General features: G+C 39.2%; 1 pseudogene; it reads left to right on the top strand.

Moving 5' to 3' along the window:
* Nucleotides 1-22847: 22847 nt before the first annotated feature.
* On the top strand, nt 22848-22966 carry LOC120614581 (uncharacterized; annotated as a pseudogene).
* Nucleotides 22967-23523: the final 557 nt, after the last annotated feature.

Consider the following 23523-nt stretch of genomic DNA (forward strand, 5'->3'; position numbering starts at 1 on the left):
GACCTGAAGGAGGGCAGGGAGCGGTGTTGATATCCGGTAAAGAGCATTACAACATGAGGGGACAAATGTAGAAGGTCGTGAGGCAAAAGTATGCTTAGCATGTCCAAAAATGGCAGAAAGGCCAGCGCTGCTAGAGAGGAATGAACCGCGGATTTCAGGACAGAGAAGCAGACAAACTAGACTGCTCAGGTGAATATGGGACTTTGTAGGACCTGAGGACTTACTCTGAAAGAGAGAAGAAGCCGCTGGAAAATTCAGAGCAGAAGAATGACAAGATCGAACTTGCATTTTAATAGGCTTTCTCTAACTGCCACCTTGAGGATAGATCAGGAGGAATAAATAATCAACCTATGGGTAATTATGAAGAATTAGAATTGCCTGTTGAAATGAGCCATGGGGGAGTCATCAGGGAACTTGAGATCAATTCCAGTGGAAAGTGTCGGAGAGAAACCTGACTGAAACGGATTCCGAAAAGAAAAGGAAGAATGAGAACTAAACGCATCGATGATAGACAAATGTCTTAAGTTTTGCTATAACTGGAAGCAAATAAATATGATTTTGGCTAAAAAGGAAAATGCGATTAAGAGAATTTGTTTAAGTGGAAGAAAACTAGACCTTGTTTGCCTGGTAGGAATAATCTGCTAAAGAGGAGATAATTTATGATGCGGAAGAGATGGGGGCAGTTGCCATTCCAGTGTCCCTGAGAAAGAAAGTCATTCGGGATTCGATCAGTGAAGCAGAGACACAATGACTAACATGGGAATAAGGAATTTATTATAGAAATCAGAATTTATACTTGTGTTTGAGATACTAAGGATGCGAAGGTCTTTAAGAGAAATTTGAAAGGCCAGAGCAAGAGTTACTAGCCAGCCTGCTTAGCTGGCATAGGTGGATAATTTGGAGCTTGCAGAAGTCCAAGAAGCCAAGCATTTCTAGCCGCCAAATTGGGATGACAAAGGAAGAGTTCATGGCGAGATCTAGGGGAAGTCATTGTTTCTATGAAGCTACCACCTGTGTGGGTTCACAGCCAAGCATCTGGGGCCACTGTTGAACAGTAGGACCAGCAGTTAGAAAGACAAGCTAGACATAGAGCAGAGGAGAGCAAGAACCCACTAGGACCCACCAGACCCCTCCACTTCTGACCATCACAGTATCTGAGGACTACGACCTTTCAAAAGTAACAGCAACCGATTTACTCCTGTCTCTTAAATCCTGCGCAAGTTTCTCTTTTGGCTACTTCTAATCTAGCCAAACAAGGGAATGTAGAAATGCAGTTCCTAAATTGACAACAGCAAGTCAAAGACTATTTATCCCTATCAACTTAGCATCCATATACTCTCTCTTTTAACCATACTTTGTTTCAAATAAAGATAATGGCAAAAGGATGCTTCTACTTTGTATGAAGCTAGCATCACACAATCAGAAACATCTAACCCTCTCCCGTAAAGAGGATGCCTATACTAATCCATCTTCAGGTTATATTCTTTCCTCTTTTACTTGAGTCACACCCTAGTTTGATATCTTATAATTTAAATACAGAGATATAAAAGTAATTACTATCCATCTTATATTTGTAGGAGAAGGAAAGAAGGGGAAACTTTTTTAACCAATACATATACACACACACATATTCACATAAAAGCAAGGAAGGAAAGCACATAACTCTACAAATTCCACAGCTGGTCATATAGTTGAACCGATCATTATCGTGTCCTTCCTCTACTACATATTCTGCATTGACTTTGTCCTCCCCGAGTACTTCAGCTAGGCTCCTTGCCTGTGGAGTAGCATAAACTTTCATTTCTGAAGGTCCCACTAGCTTGGGGTGGTGTCCCATTACTTTATAACAGAATATGAGAGTACTAACATGTGTCCCTGTAGATCTTCAGCCATTTTCTGGGTAGGACAAATTATCTCCAATACAATAACCACTTCCTTTTTTCTCCTGTTGTTTCAGTGGCACGAGAAACACTAAGTTGCCAGGTGACCGGCAATAAACAAACAGACAAACTCTTAATTTTTAATGGCAGAAGCAGCACCATGTGTCGGTCAACAATTCAGAGCATACTCCACATCCTAGAGAACATTACCCCAGCCGCACAAGGTATTACCAGGTATTAGCGCCAGATGGTGCTCTGAGTCTTCAAAGAGACATCCCACCATCTTATCAGACCAGCTCCTCTAGAGTGAGAGAGATGATGGTAAGACAGTGGATTCCATGAGCACAGCCAACTCATTCTATTCTGTAAAATGTGTTGCTTTGACAGAAGCAGTGCTGTGTGGAATACTATGACAGTGAATAAAACATTCTCTAAATCCATGCATGCTGAATTTTTCAGAAGCACTGTAAGCAGAGAAGGCAAATTCACATGCAGAGTGTCTATTTCAATGAGAATAAAGTGCCACTTCTTCCGAGATGGATGCGATCCAGTGTAATCAACCTGTCACCAAACGACTGCTTGGTTCTCTGAGAAAGTGGTGACAAACCAGGGGCTCGGTGCTGGTCTCTTCTGTTGGCATGTTGGACATTTAACGAGGGGATAGACGAATCAGCCTTGGTGAGTCAGAAGTCGGTGTTGCTGAGGACAGGCATAATCGCCACCCCTGCCACCATCACCACTTCTTGAGACCATTGGAAAAAATGGTGGTGTCTGGGGACGGGGGCTGACTTAACATCCATGAAATAAGCCATTTTTCCACCTGATAATTAAAATTCTTCTCTGCTCAGTTTTTTCTTTGGTGGGCGTTCACATGGAACACAAATGACACCCTTTGGGAGAGATCCATCCACAGAGTACTTCCCCAGACCTCCTAGTTACCAGCTTCCCAGTCATCGTCATTCCAGGTCCCTGCCCGGCAAGCCAAACCGTTAGCCACTTACCATGAAATAATGTATTTCTGTACCTACCTCTGACCAGCTCGGCTTCTAAAAAACATGAACCTTCATTGTTTCTTCCTCAGTCATCTGGTGATGGGGAACTTCCCAGGAAGCCATAAATGCAGACTGAGTGGGAGGAGACAATGTGGCAGAAGCAGCAACCACGGGCAACTGGGCTATTTATCTATGCAACTTACTTGAGCCTTCAAGATCTACTTGAGCCTCATCTCATATTTATCACCTACACTTAATGATGGAAGGCTGCCAAACACGCCCAACATTACATCTTACCGAATCAGACACCAAGCAGTTTACAATGGTTTTATCTTGGTAGTCCATAATCAAGGATAGGGCATGGCAGCAAGCCAGAAGTTTTTTCTTGAAAGGAAAATAGTTATCTACAGAGAGTGACATAGCTTTGATCCGAAATTCCAAAGACCTGTGATGGGCAACCTCAGCGTTCTGCCGAAGGTTCCCAGGAGCATCCCCACCTGCCACATTCACTTCAAGCACCGTCTGACGGATCTGTCAGGCCATTTGGCCTAAATGGCAGAGCAGTTTGGCACGTTCAACCAGCTGCCGAGTTTCTCTTGGTCTAGAGTTCCACAAAATTGACAGCTTTTCTGGCTATTTAATCGATGGGTCTGAGAAGCATGTCAGAATGTAGTATATGTTGGGTCCAAAATCTAAACAGACTCATTAGGTGCTGTGCCACTGTCTTTGTTGTAGGAGGGTCTATGGGCAGCAACTGACCTTTCAATCTGGAAGGGATCTCTCAGTGCACCACCCTATGCCTAGGACTCCCACAAGGTAGAAGGCTTCTAAATTTGGGGGAAAGTTATTTCCTATCCTTTGTTTTGCAAGTGTTTTACCAAGATGTCTAGAGTAGTTGCTACTTTCTGCTCACTAATCCAATTAGGATGATATCATCAAATTAGTGGAGCAGCATGATGTCTCACTGAATGAAGAGGTAATCAAGGTCCCTATGGACAAGACTATAACAGACTTGGAGAGGAATTTTTAACCCCGAGGTAGTACGCTGAAGGATTATTGCTGGCTTTGCCTATTGAAAGCAAACAGCTTCTGATAATATTTATTAACACAAAGAAAAAGCACTCATCACATTAATTGTTGTATCAGTCAGAGTTGAACTAGAGAAATGAACCAGTAGGAGATATATATTAAGACTGGTGGCAAGTAATCGACTTATGTGATCATACAGGCTGGCTAGGCAAGTCTAAAATCCATAGGGCGGGCTGGAAAAAGGGCAAATTCAAACTCTCAGGCATGGTCTAATGCTGCTGTCCTCAGGAAGAATTGTTTCTTCCTCAGTAAAGACTCAATGCTGTTCTTCATGGCTTCAAACTGATTGAATAAGGCCCACCCAGATTATCTAGAATAATATCTCCTGCTTAAAATCGACTGGTTATGCACTTGAATCACATCAACAAAATGCCTGCACAGCAATTACTACATGTGGGCTCCAGGCCCGGCTGAATCCAAGGTCTGGCTGGTCCGAGGTCTGGCTGTGATCCAGGCTCGCGGCTAGGAATAGGACTCCGGATTTAGAATGTTACATTAGTGTAGTCGGCACCTGCGCCTAAAACATGTAAACCTACTTCAGCTTATTGTGTCACGTATGTGTGGCTGAATGCCACTATTGTACTCTGATCTGTGTGGAGCCATGCGGTCCCCTGGGGAGCCGAAGGGGAGCACAAGAAAGGGGAGCAGAAGAAGTACATGCAATACCATGCTCCTCCCCATAATAGACTGTACTTCTCCCAATAGAACTGTGCTCCACACAATAAAGTCGGTGCCTGATAGTTCATTCTCATTTCAGCCTTTTGTATAATCTTCCCACTGGGCGTCTCACCATCGAACCTTCCCTTCTCAATCAGCTCGGCGTTGACACTGCATTAGTGTTTGGTGGATAACTAGCGACCATAGCCTACCCAAGTTACATACCAGGTACCAGGGGGTGTCAATCTGTTTCTGGTGAAAGAGTCATGTTTGGAATAGCAGTTGGAATTTCACTCATCCCTTGATTAAGTTTACAAAAATGCCAGTGTCATTCTCTAAGATCCAAGATCCATTTAGCCTCTGTGGAGGCCAGATAGGTGAGCTGAATCACTACTCCTCCATCTTTCAAGGCCTCGATCACGGCAAAAATCTCCACAGTCCATCCGGGGATGCAGTGTAGTTTTAGTTTGCTATTTGAGGAGGTGGAGGCCATTCTAGGGGCCTCCATGCAAACTTTCCTACTATAACGGCCCTCTTTGAATGTCTCCCTCAACTTTGAATTCCAGACTTGAAGAAGCAATCATGGGATAGGTTTCGGGAGCAAGTGGGCTACTTTGAGATGGAGGCAAGCCAAACTTTCATTAATTATCTGAACTTCTTAAGCCCTTCATCTTATAGGTGGATCATAGAGGTATTTTGAGTCTCCAAGAATTAGTGTCAGTTCAGAGACAAAGTTTCATTAGTTCTCCTCCTCTAGTGCCCAGATGCCAGGTAAGTAACCGCAATCCATTTAAAGAAGGCTAGGGGAAAGATTTACAGTATAATTTTTGACATTGTAGCAATATTCTTCCTCAAAGGGATCCAGTCTTCCTTTCATTTAAGGCGTTCTACATCTGTGAACTGGCTCGATCCCGGAGCCGACTGAAGGGCTGCAACACTTTTTTGTGGTGACTAAAGTCAGACTACTATTAGCAAGACCTAGAGCCCTTCCATTTATTTAAATCATGTAGAATTTTAGTTGCCTCCATCTCTTACAGTCCTAGGGACACTGTGGTCAATTAGCCAATGCCAAAATGTCTATAGATAAAACCACTCTGTTTCTATTTTAGCTCTGCCTTCCTTACAGTAACCACGCCACGTTGTCTCGTCTGACCATCTGACCACCATCTGACCCCTGCCCCATTATCGCCATCAAATCCCCATTATTGCCATTGACTTCTAAGTGGACTTCCAGAACTCCTGTTCTCCCTACTGAGTTCAGAGAGTTGATTTCAATGGCAGAATTTCCCAGTTTCTTTTCTGACCTACGGAGAATAACCACCACACAGCTCTTCAAACATGCTCGTTCGGTACTCACTAATGTATTCCTAATGCCTTGGTAAACGGAGTGCCTTCTGGGCTACTGTCTCCCAGGTGGCATTTTTAAAGGGAGGATGAGCATATCTTCATAGTACAGCTATAATATAGATATTTCCCCCACGCCTGTTTTACACATGATGAAATTTAGAGATGCTGTTTACTCAAGGTCATTCAATTAATTGATGGATTCAGAATTTGAACCTCAACTATTTGACTCCAAACTCATGATTCTCCTAATTAGACCCTTAGCCATACAGATTATGAGTTTAATCCAGTTACACCTTTTAAGGATTAAAAAACAAACAAAACTATATTATGTTTTTTAGAGCACTTTGAGATTCACAGCAAAAACTGAGCAGAAGAGACAAAGATGTCCCATACCCCCCTGTCCCTTCCATGACCAACATCCCCACCAGAGGGGTGCATTTGTTTCAACTGATGAACCTGCATTAACACATCATTATCACCCATAGTCCATAGTTTACAATAGGGTTCACTCTTGGTGTTGAACAGTCTATGTGTTTGAACAAGTGTCTAACGGCATACATCCACCGTCATAGTATCTATCAGTAGTCTCGCTGCCCTAAAAATCCTCTGTGCTCTGCCTAGCTATCTCTCCCCCGACCCCTGCCTTATACAGATGTTTATGTAATAAATATAGTTTTTATTCCAGATTTTGAGCTCAAACATTCTTGACAAATTCTTTATTGTCCCAAAACCGTCACATGAATAAGGATAGTTTCAGATACCATTATAGATACTTACCTGAACGGGGCAGAACCTGCCTGTTATAACCAGTATCTCAGTGCACATGACAGGCAAATTAGGGAAGGAGCATTTGAACAGAACTCAGCCTAAAAGAGGTATATTTCTGCCTGTGCAGGCTACCTGCGCTACCTGCTAAATGGTCCCCTTCGTGTCTCGGTACGTTTGCACATGTTGCTCCCTATTCTGACACTGCTGTTCTATTTCCTACCTAAGAAAAGTAACCACTCATCTTTTAATACTTTAGACAACGCATGTCTTCTCTTCTATAAGATCCCATTGGACTTTCCTGAGTGAGAAATGACTTCTCCTTTCTTTAGGCCATACATTCTCAGTTGGGGTGACATGACACCCAAATGGGCAGACATTGGTTTGGGGTGGGGGCAAAAATATCTTCCTTTTTTTTGCATAAAGCACGGATACGTGTCAGTATATAAGCAGATATGTAATATACATATGGTATTAAAATTTAATATGGGAAGGAATGATTAGGGAAAAAATATCTAAAAAGTCACTTTCAGGGGGTGATCATGAATAGAGGTTGAGAAATACGTCCCCCCAAGCTGACATTATGTCTATATGTATCTGAATTTCAGCCCTTCTAATGCTTTATTGTATTTATTCACTTACCTGTCTCTATCCCTTACTAAACCGAAAGACTGAGGACAAGATCCAGGTCTCATTCATTTTACCTTTATTCATGTTTTATTCATTAATGTATTCAACATGTATTTAAGTGTCTACTGTGTATTTAATAGCTTCTGTCTATCTGGGAAGGTAATTCCCCATGCGATGCTTGTCTCCAATTTAAGGAATAGAAATTCTAGGTCCCTGAACCACCTCTGTCAGCCCCCAAATCCTACTTTCTCTCTCGAAGGACATTCTGGGTGGTGAGCAGTTGGGGAAGGCGTGTCCTCTTGAAATTCCCAAGAATTTTATGCACATGCAGAGTTCCCAAGGAAAGTATGTGGACTAAGTACTTTCCTTTATTCTCCCCATACTTTATACTGCTGCGTATAAATTTGGGGTCATTTTAGGACAAGACTGCTTATAAATACAGTTTCTCAAGTCATCAGTAACAATAGCGCAGAGCCCTGTCCCAAATTACTTTCCAAGTGAAAAATAGCTGGGTCCAAAGACTACATTTTAACTGATACAATGTAGGAGCAAAAAAAAAAAAAAAAAAAAGGCAGAAACATTGCTATCAAATTGGATTTTCTGTGTCTCAAAGGCAGTGTTATTTTTGACAGGGTTCAACACAAGAAATGTCTACAAGTGAAAATATATGATTCCAGCACTGCCTTTCCCCACACTCAGGGAAGGGGCACATCAAAAAGCCTCTGGGTGCTCATTAAAGGCTGTCCCTAGAAAAGAAGAAACTGTTCTCCCCTAGTCCACAGTAAACAGAGATGGAGCAATATCTTCAAGGGTTTCTGAACAAGCAGTTATCCAGCCAGCCGCTCGCTGCTCGATGCCAACAGCAGCTCTCTCTCTGATGGGAATGCGCATTTGGCCTCAAATAAAGAGATTCCGTGCACTTGGTGCAGCGAACGATATGAGAGTAGAAAGGTGGCTCTCCTGGCCGCTGTTTTTCTTTCTTGGAGAAGCCAGACTGGGGATTTGCAGGTGTAAAGCAATTAACCTTTTAATACAAATGGGGAGATTGGAGCTAGAAGTGGCCAGGAAATAGCTGATTGTATTCCCTTGCCAAGAAGAGAGAAACCACTGAAGCAACTGCGAGCTACTCTGTTTACAGGAAGGGAAGAGCAGCTCAGGCCACGCTGGGGTGTCGCCTTACGGGCACTGTGCTGGCTCAGCACGCTCAGCCTCAGGGCCCACACACCATCTGCCACGGTGGCTCGGAGTATGCGACATGCACAGGTCAAAATAGGAAGGAGCACAGGTGACAGATGATTCATCAGGGCTGCCCCGCTCTGCAGGAAGCAAAGCGCCTCTGGATTGAAAAACGAAGGAATGATTCTGAAGTAAGCCACCCAAATGAGTCACAGATGATAGAAAAGATTCACTCCTTTGTTCATCCAAAATTTTCTATATCAAAGACTATGCTTGGCATTAGGAATATAATAGTGGAGAGATTATATATAAAAAAGACATGGTCCTTGTCCCCACAGTGCTTACAATTTAGGTACAGAGATAGAAAAAAAAAGCAATAAACTAACAAATAAGTTCATTTTGAATCAAGCAGAGAACAATGAAGAAAAGGAGTTACAATTGAGAGTAATAGGTCCTGGGCTCAAAGGGAGCTTAGCTCGTGGGTTGTTTCTACCCTGGAGAGACTATCTTTTCTCTTTTGGGAAGAGGTCCATGAGGTGAGCTTTCCTCCAGGTACCTGAATGTAGGAGGTGGAGAGGTGCTTCCTGCTAGAGCCCAGAGCCTTGCTGCAGTGCCCTCAGGCGAGGGAGCCATAGACAGAAGCTCAGGAACTTCTCATCCTAGCAATGTGAGTGGCATCTCTTGGATGCCATGTTAGAGGGAGATTCAGAGTCAGAGAAGGGGTATTTCACCCCTTCCATGTGGAACCAGTGTGGCTGTGACTCAGTGAGTAGGCCAGGACATGCAGCACTGTGAGCACCCAGAGACAGCACCCCGGATATAGCCTTCACTGCTTTGGTCACCCTGGGCCCCCACGGGCAGCAGTGTCCAGTGGACAGCACCCAGAAACTGGAGGGGAAGGACATGGGAGGCTATTCATGAGCTTCCAGAAGAAACTTTGCTATTCTCCTAGCTGTATACCAGTCAGGTGTGATTTTGACAGGAGGACACTTATAACATTAGAGACAAAATATAGTAAGGATTTGCAAATTTAACACATATTTCCCAATACCATGTGCCTGGCCTGTGTCAGATGCTGGGGTCGACTTTTACTCATTGTATTAACCCTCCAAACAGCTCTATGATAGATACCAAAACCTCATAAGTCAGATAAGAAAACCAAGGTTCATGAAATCATCCAATATCAGAGTCATTAAGTGGCAGAGTAAATATTCAAAACGGAGCTTTCTGCCTTCAATTCTAGGGTATAAAAAATAGTCTGCCAGTTCTTGAGAAAGGAGTAATAGAGTCTCATGAAGTTCCCTGTTAAGCCCCCTATTCCTAGCCTCTCTCAGCCCCCATTATACTTCAAACATTCAAAAACTAAGTAACAGTGACTTGTTCATATTTTCTCTCCCTCGCTTCCTAGCATCCTCTCTTCTCTGCTCTGAGTTCAGAGAGTCAAAGCCTCACTGCGAATGTACCTTCCATCTTAACTCCCTTTTACAGGACAGATGGCTATAGAATGTAGCAGGCAGATGGGCATTGCTCTGGTGTGGCTCTCTTCAATGGTGACCTGGGGTACCAAGAAGCCACTTTTCGCCAGAGGGCTACCTGCTCTACCCCACAAAGAGCATTCAATTACTCTTACCTTCCATGGAGTCCATAGGTTCCTAAAACCTAAATAAAAGATTTTTCAATCTTTTTTCCTCACTTTTTGTGTGTGTTTCTTCCCTCTTCTACAATGATGTTTCACTGCTGACTTATTTGCACAGTATCTAGAATGTCCTGTGTTTTTCCTATGTTAATACGTTTAAGGTTTAAATTCAAGCCGGTTCCTTTGATTCCCTTCCATTTAGCTTGAAAATGAAATAAGAATGCCATTAAGAATATATTTCTTGCTACAATCATATGTGATATTCCTCCGACAAGTTTGAGAGCTATAAGAGAAAAGATTACAGACACTGCCAAGTTTTTTTTTTTAATTGCATCAATATTATTCACAATATTTTTTGCCAGGAAAACACCTGATAATGAGAGTCTAGAGATTATATAAAGATAGTTATTGCCAAAGGTTGAACATTGCATAAAAACAAAACCACCAATTTGCAGTTGATATTCAGCATTTACGTTGTGTTTCTTCACCTGATATCTGACACTAAATATGTCTACTCTTACTGTATAATAGATGTGTGGACGCTGATAACGGAGGTAAACAGCAAAGTGGTACTAAATATCAGAGAAAAAACAAGTTCTTGTACAAGTGTGAGTATAAAGATCTAAGAACAAATCCTCTGCTTTCAGCTGACTATATGTAACCAGCGTATCAGATCACCACGAAACGTCAATATGTCGCGCAAGACATTCATTCTGAAATTAGCAATGTTTGCTTTTCTTTAAAAACTTGAACGTCAATTCAGAGGTCGGAGTGGAATAATCTAGTATTACTCAGTGCTTTGGCAGGAGGTTCTTAGAAAGGAGAGATAATATAAAAGTAGGAAGAGATTTCAGGAATAAAACAAGAGCAGTTAGTTAAAGACAATCAACCCAAACGCTCACTGGCTGCCCTGCCACGTCATGTGCCATCTCCAGTCAATGTTCCACATGCCTCAGTATGAGCAGGACCCTGACAGCTGCTGTGCTGAGGTAAAAAGTGTGCAGAGCCTGAATCCCACTGAATCCTCCTTAGCCTTCAGCTCTTCATCTCTCATCTGCAGCCCAAGGAACCTCAGGCCCTCCCAAGTCTATCCACTTCCTTACCCCTTTCTTTCCCACCCATGGGTACAAACAGAGTCAGTCACTGCAGTGTATGTAGAAACGCACGAATTATATACATCTATATAAAAATTACACATATATATGTGTATAAAATATATTTTATAAGTAATACTCATATTTCATAAGCGATACTTATAAATATCTAAATACATATTTATATAAAATTATATTTTAGTATTTTATTTATATGTGCATAATTGTTTATAAGAGCTGGAGTTTCTAAAAGTAGCTAGCACCAGTCATGCCCTTTTAAAGATGTCAGGTGTCACTGAAGTCAGCGGTTCTAGAAACATGGTGTTTCTGCTCTTATTCTCTTGGCTACTTTAACCTGTAAAATAGTTCCTGGTACATAGTGACAGCTCAACATATACTGAATAGAAAGGAATGGCATAGCACCTAAAATTAATGTAATATTGTAGGTCAACCGTTATTGAAAAATAAATTTAAAAAATAAATAAATACGTAAACAAATAAATATTCTAAAAAAGAAATGGCATAGAGAAAACATCGCACTTGGAGATAGAATATCCAGATTCAACTTTAGAGTAATTTACTTCAAATTCTTTTTAGCTATAAATGAAAATAAGATTTTTCCCTTGGCCTTATCTTCCTCAGAGAGATCTTGATGACAGAAACAATAATAAATTTAGTAACGGTAATAGTATCAGTAAAATTGGCTTCAGTAGCAGGAATAGTGGCAATAATAAAGTAGAAATTATATTTACTATAACCAGCATATTAGAATTCATTCATTCATTCATTCAATTGTATAAGGAACCACATAATTAGCTAGATACACAGAAGAGAGAGTCCCTATCCCAGGGATTCGCCATCTAGCTGGGGGACAAAATAGTACGTAGCAGGGGAATAATGTTTTATACATGTAGATCTACATGGATGTTCCCTGCATCCCTGTCAGGGTGAAATGCTATAGCATAATTCTTAGGGAAAGATAACTAGCCCCTTCAGTGTATCTCTTTTTCCTGCTATTTAAATTAAAACAAGTTTCTTATTTAGAGCCTCTCTTATTTACCTAGGTTCTCTTTTAATAAATCATCATCGATTCACTTGCTAAGTACCAGGCACTTTGCTAAACCCTGTATTTTAAAAAAAGAAGAGTCTCTCCTGTCAAGTAAAAAATTTTCCCCATTGTCCAAAAAGCAATAAGAATTCACCAAAGGGACCACTTTGAAACCTCAATATTGAGAGGTTAAGTATCACTATATCTAAAACTTACTTTCAAATGTTACAGCAAAAAAGTGCATATCTACATACAGAGAGAAAGCAAATATGACAAAATGTTTACAACAGTATAATATTAAGGTATAAGTTCATTGTATTATTATTTCAAGTTTTCTGCATGTTTAAAATATTTCGTTATAAAAAGTAGATTGAGATCTAGCTCCAAAAAAGCCTGGCAGTATGAACTGGGAGAAGTTATTAACCTTTTTAGATCTCAGTTTTCTGATCTCCAAAATGGAGTTAGACATCGTACATACCAGGATGGCTTGTTACGAGCATTAAATTAAATAACACACATAAAGCACTTAGCAAAGTGCTGACCCTAAGTAAAATATTAGCTACTATTATTTTATTTTAAATAATATCTCTGTGAAATGGTATAGTGGTTAAAATATAAAGACCAGGAACATGCCATAAATATGGCAAACTAAATGTCCAGAAAGTCTTTCCAGTACAGCGCTCTAAAAATATTTCTTAAAGTCCTTATCCAGCATTTGAACCACGTGGCTGAGCTAACAGAGAAATCAAAGAGAAATCTAACTAAGGGAAATCTTCCGATGCTAGAAAAAAAAGTAGAAAACGTGTTTCCAGAGAGCTGAGCAAGCTCTGCAGCAGGCACTGCTCCAAGGGCACGTGCCAGCCTCTCCTGGTTTTGATCCTGAGTTTTTAATGAGTTCAGTGACTGGGGAGGGCAGAAGGCAAAGTCCGGGTCTTGCAGAATGCAAAACATTTATAGGAGAGACAACCAAATGAAGCTAGGGCCTTCATCAGTAAGTGATCTAAAGAAACGCCCTTTTGGACAAAGTGAGATGGAAAAGCTACTTGCTCAGCTTTGAATAGAGCCTATGTTCACATGCATTTAGAACAAGAACCAAGCTAAAAATTATTTGAAAATAGACGTGAGTTGGGAGTACCTTCTTGCACCTGGAAGAAGCAAACTTAATCTTACATGACAGAAGGTATTTTAAGTCACACTTCAAAGAATTCCTAGATGTAAGAATCGAAGAAACATGAATTTACAATCAAAATTTATGAAAGATACAAAGACCAAGGTAACACGAGCAAAAGTCAACCGAAACAACAAACTGAGAATCAGATTCACTAAGTTATGGATGTGTTAAAATGAGTTTAATACATAAAAAGATAAAAGAAGATATTAAAAAATATGGCAATGAAACAAAATTCTTCAGAAGTGCCAAGAGACTAATATCGATCTCTAGAAATAAAAATCTAAAATTAAATTAAAAATTCTATTATAGATTAAACTCTAGAGAGGACACAGCAGGAAAAGGATTTAATGAACTAGAACATAGATCTTAAGAAATTCCCCAGGATTTAATAAAGAGGTAGGAAGTATAGTGTTTCAGATGTAAAGAATAAAAAGAATAGAAAAAAAGAAATATTCAAAACAAAATGACTGAAAATTTTCCAGAATTGATAAGACTAGTCCTCAGATTCAGAAACAACATATCTGAAGCAAAAGTAAGTAGAAATAAATTCTCATTATGTTGTAACTGCAGAACACCAAAGAAACTGTCTTGAAAACAGGCAGAAGAAAAATGATTAATTGTATAAGAAGAAATTACAAAAGGAATAAAACATAACTTTGTTAAACTAGAAGCCAAAGGAGAGTGGAAATATATTTTTTTAAAAAGAAAATAAGGTACAAAAATGAGAAAAGTGTATTTCAAAAATATCAGATGAGAAAATTGAGTGTTTACTGGGAAATTGGAAACAAATTAAAAATACAGTAAGAAAAAAAATTATCTCAGAAGGAAAATCTAAGGTGCAAGAAGAAATTGTGAGCTTAGAAAGTTATAAACATAATGTAAATGTAAAAGAAAATCAACCATATAATATCATAATCAGATAATTGGTGTATAATCTTTAAGGTTTTTAAAAAGCAAAGTAAAACTAAAATATTGCAATGGCATAACAGTTACAGGCTACTAACATGAATCCTTTTTAGGAGAAAAGTAACGATATTAACTTTAGACTTCGTTAAGTTAAAAAGAAAATTTTAAATTTTAGTGAAACTGCTAAAAGAAATACATACTTCTTTACTCATGGAGGTTTTTTTAAATTTTGACAAAAACTCCACAGTTAAAAGACAAATATTTTCAAACTGGATTAAATAAAAACAAAACATAGCATTTTAACATGATATTGGAGGGTCTAACAATAACATTTAATGTTTATTAGACATTGCCATGTACCAAGTACTTTTTTAAGTACTTTACATGAGTTAACTTATTTATTCCACGCAACATCCTGTGAGGTAAGTATACTGTTATCCCCTTTTGCAGATGACTAAACTTAAGTGATGTAGCGAGTTTGTAGCAGAGGTGGGTTAACCCAGGCAATCTGCCTCAAGACTTGTGCCTTTAACTACTATACTTACTATACTCTCCTAGCAAGCAAAATAGAAACAAAGAAAATTAAAATCAAGGATGTTGAAGGAAAAAAAACAAAACCGTCAGTCTCAAATGATAAACTCCAAAGAATATACTAGAAATATGAGAGTTTGGCAAGATTAATGGGTATAAAATCAATATATAAAATCCTACTGTATTTCAGCAAATCAGTAAAAGTTTGAAAAAATCCACTTTTAAAACAATGTCATTTAGAATAGCAACAAAATGTAAGATGGCTCATAGTAAATCTAACAAAAGTTGTGCAAGATTTTATTATAAACACATTTTAAAAATTTAAGGACCTAAATAGAGAGATATACCACGTTTGTGGATGGAAATAAACAATATTGTAAAGATAGCAATCTTTCCAAAATGTTCCACCGATTCAATAAAATTGCAATAAAAATTCTAACAGTATATTTTGTGGAACTTGCCAAACTGTTTTTGATATTTATATAGAAGATCAATGGTCTAAGACTAGCTAAAATACTCTTGAAAAAGAAAAAAATAACATCGAAGGTATTTGTCCTTCTGGATGTTGACTTATAAAGCTGGAATAATTTAGGCAAAGTTCTGACACAGAAATAGATAAATAAACCAATAAAACAGAGTAGAGAGACCAGAAATAGACTATATATATATATATATATATATATATATATATATATAAACATAATATATGGTAGAGCTATCACTACAACTAATTGGGCAAAGAACGGACTGAGAAGTAAAGCTGTAACAATTGTTACTCATATAAGGAAAAGCAGATTCATATACCCACCTTTACCACTCACAAAAATCAATTCTAGATAGATCAAGTTCTTAAATAAGGAAGATACAGCTTTTAGGGGAAAAAAAATATCAGAGAATAACTTTCTGGCTTCACTGTAGGAAAGAATTTCTTTTAAACAATTCAAAAAGTTCGAAAAATAAATAGAAGGTTAAATGATTTCAACTACACTTCAAGTAAGGTTTTTCATTCAGGAAAACACACACACACACACACACACACACACACTCTTCTCTCTCTGTCTCTCTCTGTCTCTCTCTGTCTCTCTCTGTCTCTCTCTGTCTCTCTCTAAGGCTAAGCCACATTCTGGGAGAAGATATTTGAAACATCTTATAATTGCTAAAAAGTTAGTATCCAGGCTACATAAGGAACTCTTACAAAACAATAAGAAAAAAAACAAATAATTCTTTATTTAAATATCCAAAATACATCAACAGACATTTCACAGAAGAGGAAATACAAATGACCATTACACATATGAAAAGATATTCAAACTCATTAATAATCAAGAGAAAGCAAAATAAAACCATAATGGTATACAATTTTATTCTCATGAGATTGACAAAAATCTGAAAGTACTGATTAAGATATAAAGCAAAAGAAATTCTGAGATATCATTAATGAATTTAAATTGGTACAACTTGGAAAATAATTATATATTATCTTAAAGTTAAACACATGCGATTTTATAAGCCCCTGAAATTTTATATGAGTATACATCTTAGGGAAATTCATATATGTCTACCAAGAAATATATTTAAAAATGTTTATAAGAGTATTATTTGTAATATCAAAAAACTAAAAATAACTTAATTATTCATGTAGAATAGAATGGAAAAAGAAATCATGTGTTATAGTCATGCAATGAAATACTATACAACAGTAAAAAGGGATGGACTATATCTAAATTCATCAATATAGATGGATCTCAAGAGTTATGTTGAGGTCAAAGATCCTTGAAAAATTAAAAATAGAAATACAATATGATCCAACAATACTACTTCTGGATATACCCAAAGAAATAAAAACACTTAACACAAAAAGACATCTACACTCCCATGTTCATAGCAACATTGTTTACAATAGGTAAGACGTGGAAACAACCTAAGTGTCCATTGATGGATGGAGCTAGAATTGACCAGGAGAGAATGAGGAGGCAAGAGAAGGGAAGATTCCAGGCCAAGGAAAGTTTGCTTACTAATGGCCGCGAAAGGGTTCTTGGCTTCTGAGAACTGAGGGGCTGAACAGTGCAGTACTGAGAATGTTGAAAGTGGGATTGGAAAATTAGGCTAGAACCAGATCATGCAGGGCCTTAAAGGCCACGCGAAGAAAGTCTGTTCTTTTTTTGAAGGTCGGTAGAAAGAAGTGGAAAGCATTTAAATGTAGAAGCCACAATGCAATATACCTTTGACATATTATTAAATTATACACTTGAAACCTATGTAATTTTATTAACCAAGGTCACCCCCAAAAATTTAATAAAATTTAAAAAAAGAAGAAAAATATTACTTTGACTGCTCTTTGGTGAATAGCAGGAAGCAAGACAGTGGCTGCAGTCATAGTAGATCAGAAGTGGAAGGTAGAACTAGGATTGTATCAGTGTTAGCAGAAATGAAATGAACAGATTCGCGATGTATTTTGAAGATAGAATTAGTAAGATGCATTGATGAGTTAGATGTGGAGAAAATGATATAAAACAGCAATATGTCGGAAATGTTTGTTTTCATTCTCTAAGGATACTTGTTATTTCAAACGATTTCTCTGTTGTCTTTATAAAGTTCCACAGGAGTTAGCAAAATAAAAATAAATCCTCCTGAATATTCCCAGCACCGACAGCACTGCGCATGCCCCAGTGTTCTTCCAGCAGGGGACAAACGTGGAACTATCAGAAACTTTGCAGGATGTCACAAACACTTTCAATCATCGATACAAATTGTGAAACGTGCCATTATTTCATTCTCTAAGCCTCAATTTTTCAGAAAGATAGAAAATGAAAGACTTTTACTATCACACCCAAGTAATCTGTGCTCCATTTCTAAGCACATCTGTTAGATTCTGACCTCGCTTCCTAATAAAATAAGCCAATGCTTACTGAATGTGTGTTGGCACCAGGAACTGTTCATAACACTTGTAAATATTAATGGGTTTAACCTTCACATCAGCCCTGGAAGATAAGTTGCTCTCATTAGCCCCAGACACTGTGTGTGAATTCAAACATGTTTCTTGTTTCTCAAACTTTAGGTTTTAGAAAGAGATACACACTGACACCACACAGTGTGTCTTAACCTGCCAAAGTTACACTTGATAAATCTTGAGGGTTTTTGCTGATGAATTTTGGTCAAAATTACCAATTGAGATTTACAAACATTTAGGAAACATACAAATAACAGGGAAATGAATCAACCTCTCCCCCAACACAGACTGAGAATAAGTGATTTCTCTATCACCAGGAGATGAAGAGCAATTAGAAATGCAAGCTAATTTCTAAGGAAATAAACTCTTTATTACCAAGCATTCCAAATGTTAACTGAGTATATAGAATGAACCAGCCAGGACCCAAAGATCACACATAAAACTGGAAAGAAAAAAAAGAGAGAATATCACGTCTGGATATATAAAACTTAGCTTTTATTTCAGTTTTGTTTTTTTGTTTTTGTCTTGTTTTGTTTTTCTTAAGTCTCACACTGAAAAACAGATTAAATTTAAAACTTACTCAGGACCCACAGATCCACATGAGTGTGTTGACAGCCAGGGGAGCCCAGCCTTTGGAGTACAAGTCTCTCATTTGCACTTAAGCACTAAGACAGTAATAAAGATCTCCAGTGGTATTAAGTCTGTAATACACAGTTCCCAGTGGTTCTCAGCCTTGGCTACACACTAAGATCACCTAGGGTGCTTATTTAAAATACCTTTCCACCCCAGAGACGCTTTTTATCTGTTCTCAGGTGAGTCCTGGGAACCAGTCGTTTTTACAAATCCCTAGGAGAATCTGATGTGTAGCCAAAGTTTGAACTAAGCCGATAGGGGTTCCCACAGCTACAACATGCCATGCTCTTGGGCTTATCACTGCTTCCGGAGGTAAGAGAATCAACAAGAAGCTGAAGCCATCTTTTGAATTCCTACAGCCACTATGAACACCGGTCGGAACTCCCCGCCCTTCCTGAGCTCCCAGTTAGAAAAACTGCAGACAAGCAACACTCTGTAGGAATCCTAGCTGACTGTCAAGCTAGCCACTGGAGAACAACTTCTTTCAAGCGCATTTGCCTCAGTAGAACATGTTAATACTCTTTGAGCATCAGTAAACAGCAGAGCTTTCTAAATTGTAGCTATGAATTAGGCAACTATGAATTAGACAAGGGAAAGGTACCCAGTGGAGAAACTGAGTGCCTAGTATGTTTCAGACATTTATTTTCTTTATTTTGCTTTTAATCCTTATAGTCGCCCTATGAGGAGGGTATTATTTTGTTTTAGTCTTTCAATGAGGAAACTGAGGCTCAAGGGGATTATCACCTAATTTCTCAAGGTCATGGGGCTACTGCGGAACGCTGAGGATGCGAAGCAATCTGAGTTTTACTATACCACACTGCCCCCTAGGGCTGCAGGAGTGGATGGCAAGGACTGGAAGTTAAAACAACTTGAAATACCAGAAGGCAGAAACCGTAATCTTCCTTGGTGGACCTAATTGGCCCTGACTATGCTTTCTTCTGAACACTTAGAGGCTTTTCTGTTGGTTACCACCGGCTTGGCACTTAACTCTTACTTTTGTTAATTGCCAGTCCATGTGCTTTCAGCTCATTGCCATCACAAGCAAGCTCAGGCAGGGCAAAGACAATTCTTAATATATTTTAATCCGCCTGAGAGCCTGAAATTGCCTTAGAGCAGTGCTTCTCAAATTGTAACGTACTTATGAATCAGTTATGAACCTTGTTAAAAAAACAGATTCTAACCCAGAAGGTCTGAGTGGACCTGAGACCCTGTGTTTCTAACGAGCTGCCAGGAATGCCCACGCTGCTGGTGAGAGAAACACACACTGAGCAGCAAGAAACTCATTATTCCAAACAGTGGAATTTTTTAAAACTATACTTTGGGAACAAGCATCTGTGGGTGTGGTTTTGTAAATTACATTTCATCGCATAGTTCTTTTCTAAAAGAAAAAAAAAAGGTGTCTCATTATTCTAACAAGACTGTCTAAAGTCATTCCTTTCCCACTCAATGAATTTTTGTAGGTTGATTTGTTGATGGGTAGGACAGCTCAGCACCTAGAAAACAGAGCCGAATGTTTTATGACTCACACAAAGAAACACTAACTGGTTAATCAGTGGTTTACAAAGAGAAGAAGGAAGGCAATACACCCCTCTCACCATCGCCCCCGTTAGCACTGGGACGCGTCACGTGGGTGCTGACAACCCAGGGGATGCCAGAGTAACTGGGATATTTCTGATGGGTCACTATACCTACATCCTCTGGCAAAACAGTCATTAAGAGTGTTGGCCTCGGGGGCAGCAGGCCTGAGTGCAAGTCTTGGCTAACATTTTACTCCTCACAGCCTCGTTTCTTGTTCAGTAAAAAGCAAGACTCATAACTTTGACCAACCTTCAAGTAGTCCAAACTTCAAATCATTAACAAGAAATATATCCACATATACCAATGTTCACCTTTGTGCTGCCCACACACATATCCCACTATGACAGCACAGTGTTTGCCCAGATATAACTGTATCCCTCAGGCAGCCTCAGTTTCCTGGGCTATCAAAGAGGACGGATGACACCTACCCTAGAGGTTTCCATGAATATTAAACACATAACTCCCTTGAAGAGCCCCCAGCAACCCCACCCAGTGGGTCTCCTCTCTAGACTATCGTCCCCCCACCATGCATCCCTCTAACCTCCATCTTACCAGTCTTGGCCACACCTCCATCTTTCTATGTCCATTTCTTTTTCAGAGAAATTTGCTCGTCTCTTGGCTTTTCCAGTTGGATTTCAGTCTCTTTAGATCAGCGGTCCTCAACCTTTTTGGCACCAGAGACCAGTGCTCCGATGAGAATCTAATGCCTGATAATCTGAGGTGGAGCTGAGGCAGTGATGCTAGCACTGGGGAGCGGCTGCAAATACAGATGAAGCTTTGCTCACCCAGAGCTCACCTCCTGCTGTGCAGCCCAGTTCTTAACAGGCCACGGACCTGTACTGAGCCCAGAGCTTTGGGAACCCCTGCTTTAGATAACAGAGGAGAATTATAAATAAACAAATAAACTCACGTTCACATGTGTGCAAAAAAAGACACACACACACACAGAATCAATTCTCTCTAAATTAAATGAATAAATGGTTGGTTCGCCTGTAAATGAGACAACACACTGGATCCTCAATATTGAGTTCTAGAAATCTCGACTATTAAAAAAATTAGGTGTGGTAATATTAAGAAGTAGCAGCTATCTATAAAACATCTCAACTGGAATTACTCCACCACCTTTTCACAAAGAGAAAAGAACAAATCGAACGTACCACCAACGTTTAGACGGAATTTCAGAAACAGCACAGTAGCAAGAACATCGGAATCTCAGAAATGCTGGTCGATACTGCCTATAGCTCACATCTCCCTATGACAATTTCAAAAAAACCGTATACAGAAACTGTGTGACCCACCTGATCCACACTTAAGCTGTGCTGTGAGTGAACTGAAGATATTATGATTTCAAATTACGGGTTTGTTACAAAGAGTAAAGAAAATGGCACTGTGTTTCTTAACCTGGCAGGGCACACTTCATGGATATTCAGCAAATGTTCCATTCCAACTTGTCCGAGGAGCAATTTTCCTGCCAGAGGTTTGAAGAAGAAAGGTCGCCAATGCTTAGTCAAAGTCCTTGCTTGTCGAACTTATAAAAAGGAAAGCTCTGACCAAGGCAAACATTTCGTATGTTAGGCAATCTTAGTTCTTACAGCCTTTCAAAATCTTATGAAAGGAGGTGTCAAGTTCTAAAAAGCTTGGTTGCCCACATACAGTCAAGTTGCACTTGGTTACAGGGAAAGAGGGAATGATAAAAACAAAGTGATGATAGAAAGTCCTATCGCTCCAAAAAAAACGTCATTAGGTCAAATCCTAGCACCTGGTAACAGGCACTCAAGTAAATAAGTGACATTAAAGAAACTATAAAAGAAAATCTGAAAGAAAATCTTGCTTAAGGAAAAAGTGAGAAAAAGGAAATAATGATTACTAATTGAACAAAATTAAGCCTATAAATTTAAGATAGGCAAATAAGATACTTTTATCAGAGAGAAATTTTTATTAAAATTAGTCATATCTAAATTGATTACCTACAAACAAAACCTATAGCAAGATGTCAAAGCTAAATGATTCTATGGCAAACAAAAAACAAAACAACAACAACAACAACAACAAAACAGAACAAAGATATTTTATATTACATATTTATTTAGTAATGAAATCACCTTTTCTATTTCTCCCTAAAACTTTTGAGTATTCAACTAGCAATTGCCCTTAATGTACCTGCTGAAAATCTATTCAATATTCCGTTAATTAGGTTATACACAATAAAATCTAGGGGCGACCGTGAATACATTAAAAGTGGATGTGCTCAGTATAAAATCTTATTACATGTAATTATATTTCTAAGGTCAGAAAGAAAGCCCATGGGAATCAAGGTAATTTCCAGATTTTATACACATGTGGAGAATGTCACTCTAGCTCCTCTCCTGGAGGTTTCCGAGGGCTGCGTTTAATTCCACTTGAAGTGGAAGGCACATCAGAAGCTTCCATCACCGTACTCTGCACCTGTGTCTCACTGCACACTGACACGGTGCCTCACAAACTTGCATAAACGATTATGCTCAGAAGGGCCTCTGGTTTTTTTTTTTTTTCAAATTCACATGCCCATCTTCCTATTGATCATCTTACTTATGCTCTAACTTTGAGGACCGCCGCCATCTAGAGACTGCGAGGTCTCTTAGAGAACAGTCTCAATCTTGAGCCAAGAGAGAAGCGCTAGCTAAATATCTTTCGAGACTGTTGTCTCAAAGAGGCAGAGACATACTGCAGCTCGGCAGATTCATATTTTCGATTGAAAAATGAGACACTTCAAAAAGCAAATATTGTCTACAGCCATGCCACCCTGAACAAGCCCGATCCCATCTGATCTTGGAAGCTAAGCAGGGTCAGGCCTGGTTAGTACTTGGATGGGAGACCACCTAGGAAGACCAAGTGCTGTGGGTGTGAAAAATAAAAAAATAAGGGATTGTAAGCTGACAAGGTCCTTGTAATCTGTGAGGTCAACCAAGGGTTGCCTTGCCTTAAAAAAAAACAAAAAAGCAAATGTCAGTACTAAATAACGCAGGGACTCTAACTGAAACCAGTGTAAAAATGAGACATCATTTAACCTCAAATTCACTTCCTGAGTAAGGATGAAGAATCATGCCATTGACTTCAGAACAGATCCCACAACTCCCCAGAAGATAACCACTTACACAAAAAATTCCAAAAGTCCCAGAAAATCATCCCCATCCCAACCACATCTCATGTCCATATCTACCAAAAAAGCACTTTCCCCACCTCTTAGATGATGGTTGGAATTATTATTCTTATTAGAGCTTCTTCCCTTGCTTCCAGTTGTTGTCCTCCACTTGGATGCAGATAGTCTTCAAAACGTAATGTCCAGGCCTTATGTGCTCGTGTCTTCTAAGTTATCTGCCCCTTTACCAAGAGCTGCAGTGATGGGAAGATTGAGTGAAGAGTGTGCAAGGTCACAGATGGCTGAAAAGAGCAGGAAGTGA

Source organism: Pteropus medius, unplaced genomic scaffold (genome assembly GCF_902729225.1).
Source record: "Pteropus medius unplaced genomic scaffold, Ma_sr-lr_union100, whole genome shotgun sequence".
In the NCBI taxonomy this organism is placed as follows: domain Eukaryota; kingdom Metazoa; phylum Chordata; class Mammalia; order Chiroptera; family Pteropodidae; genus Pteropus; species Pteropus medius.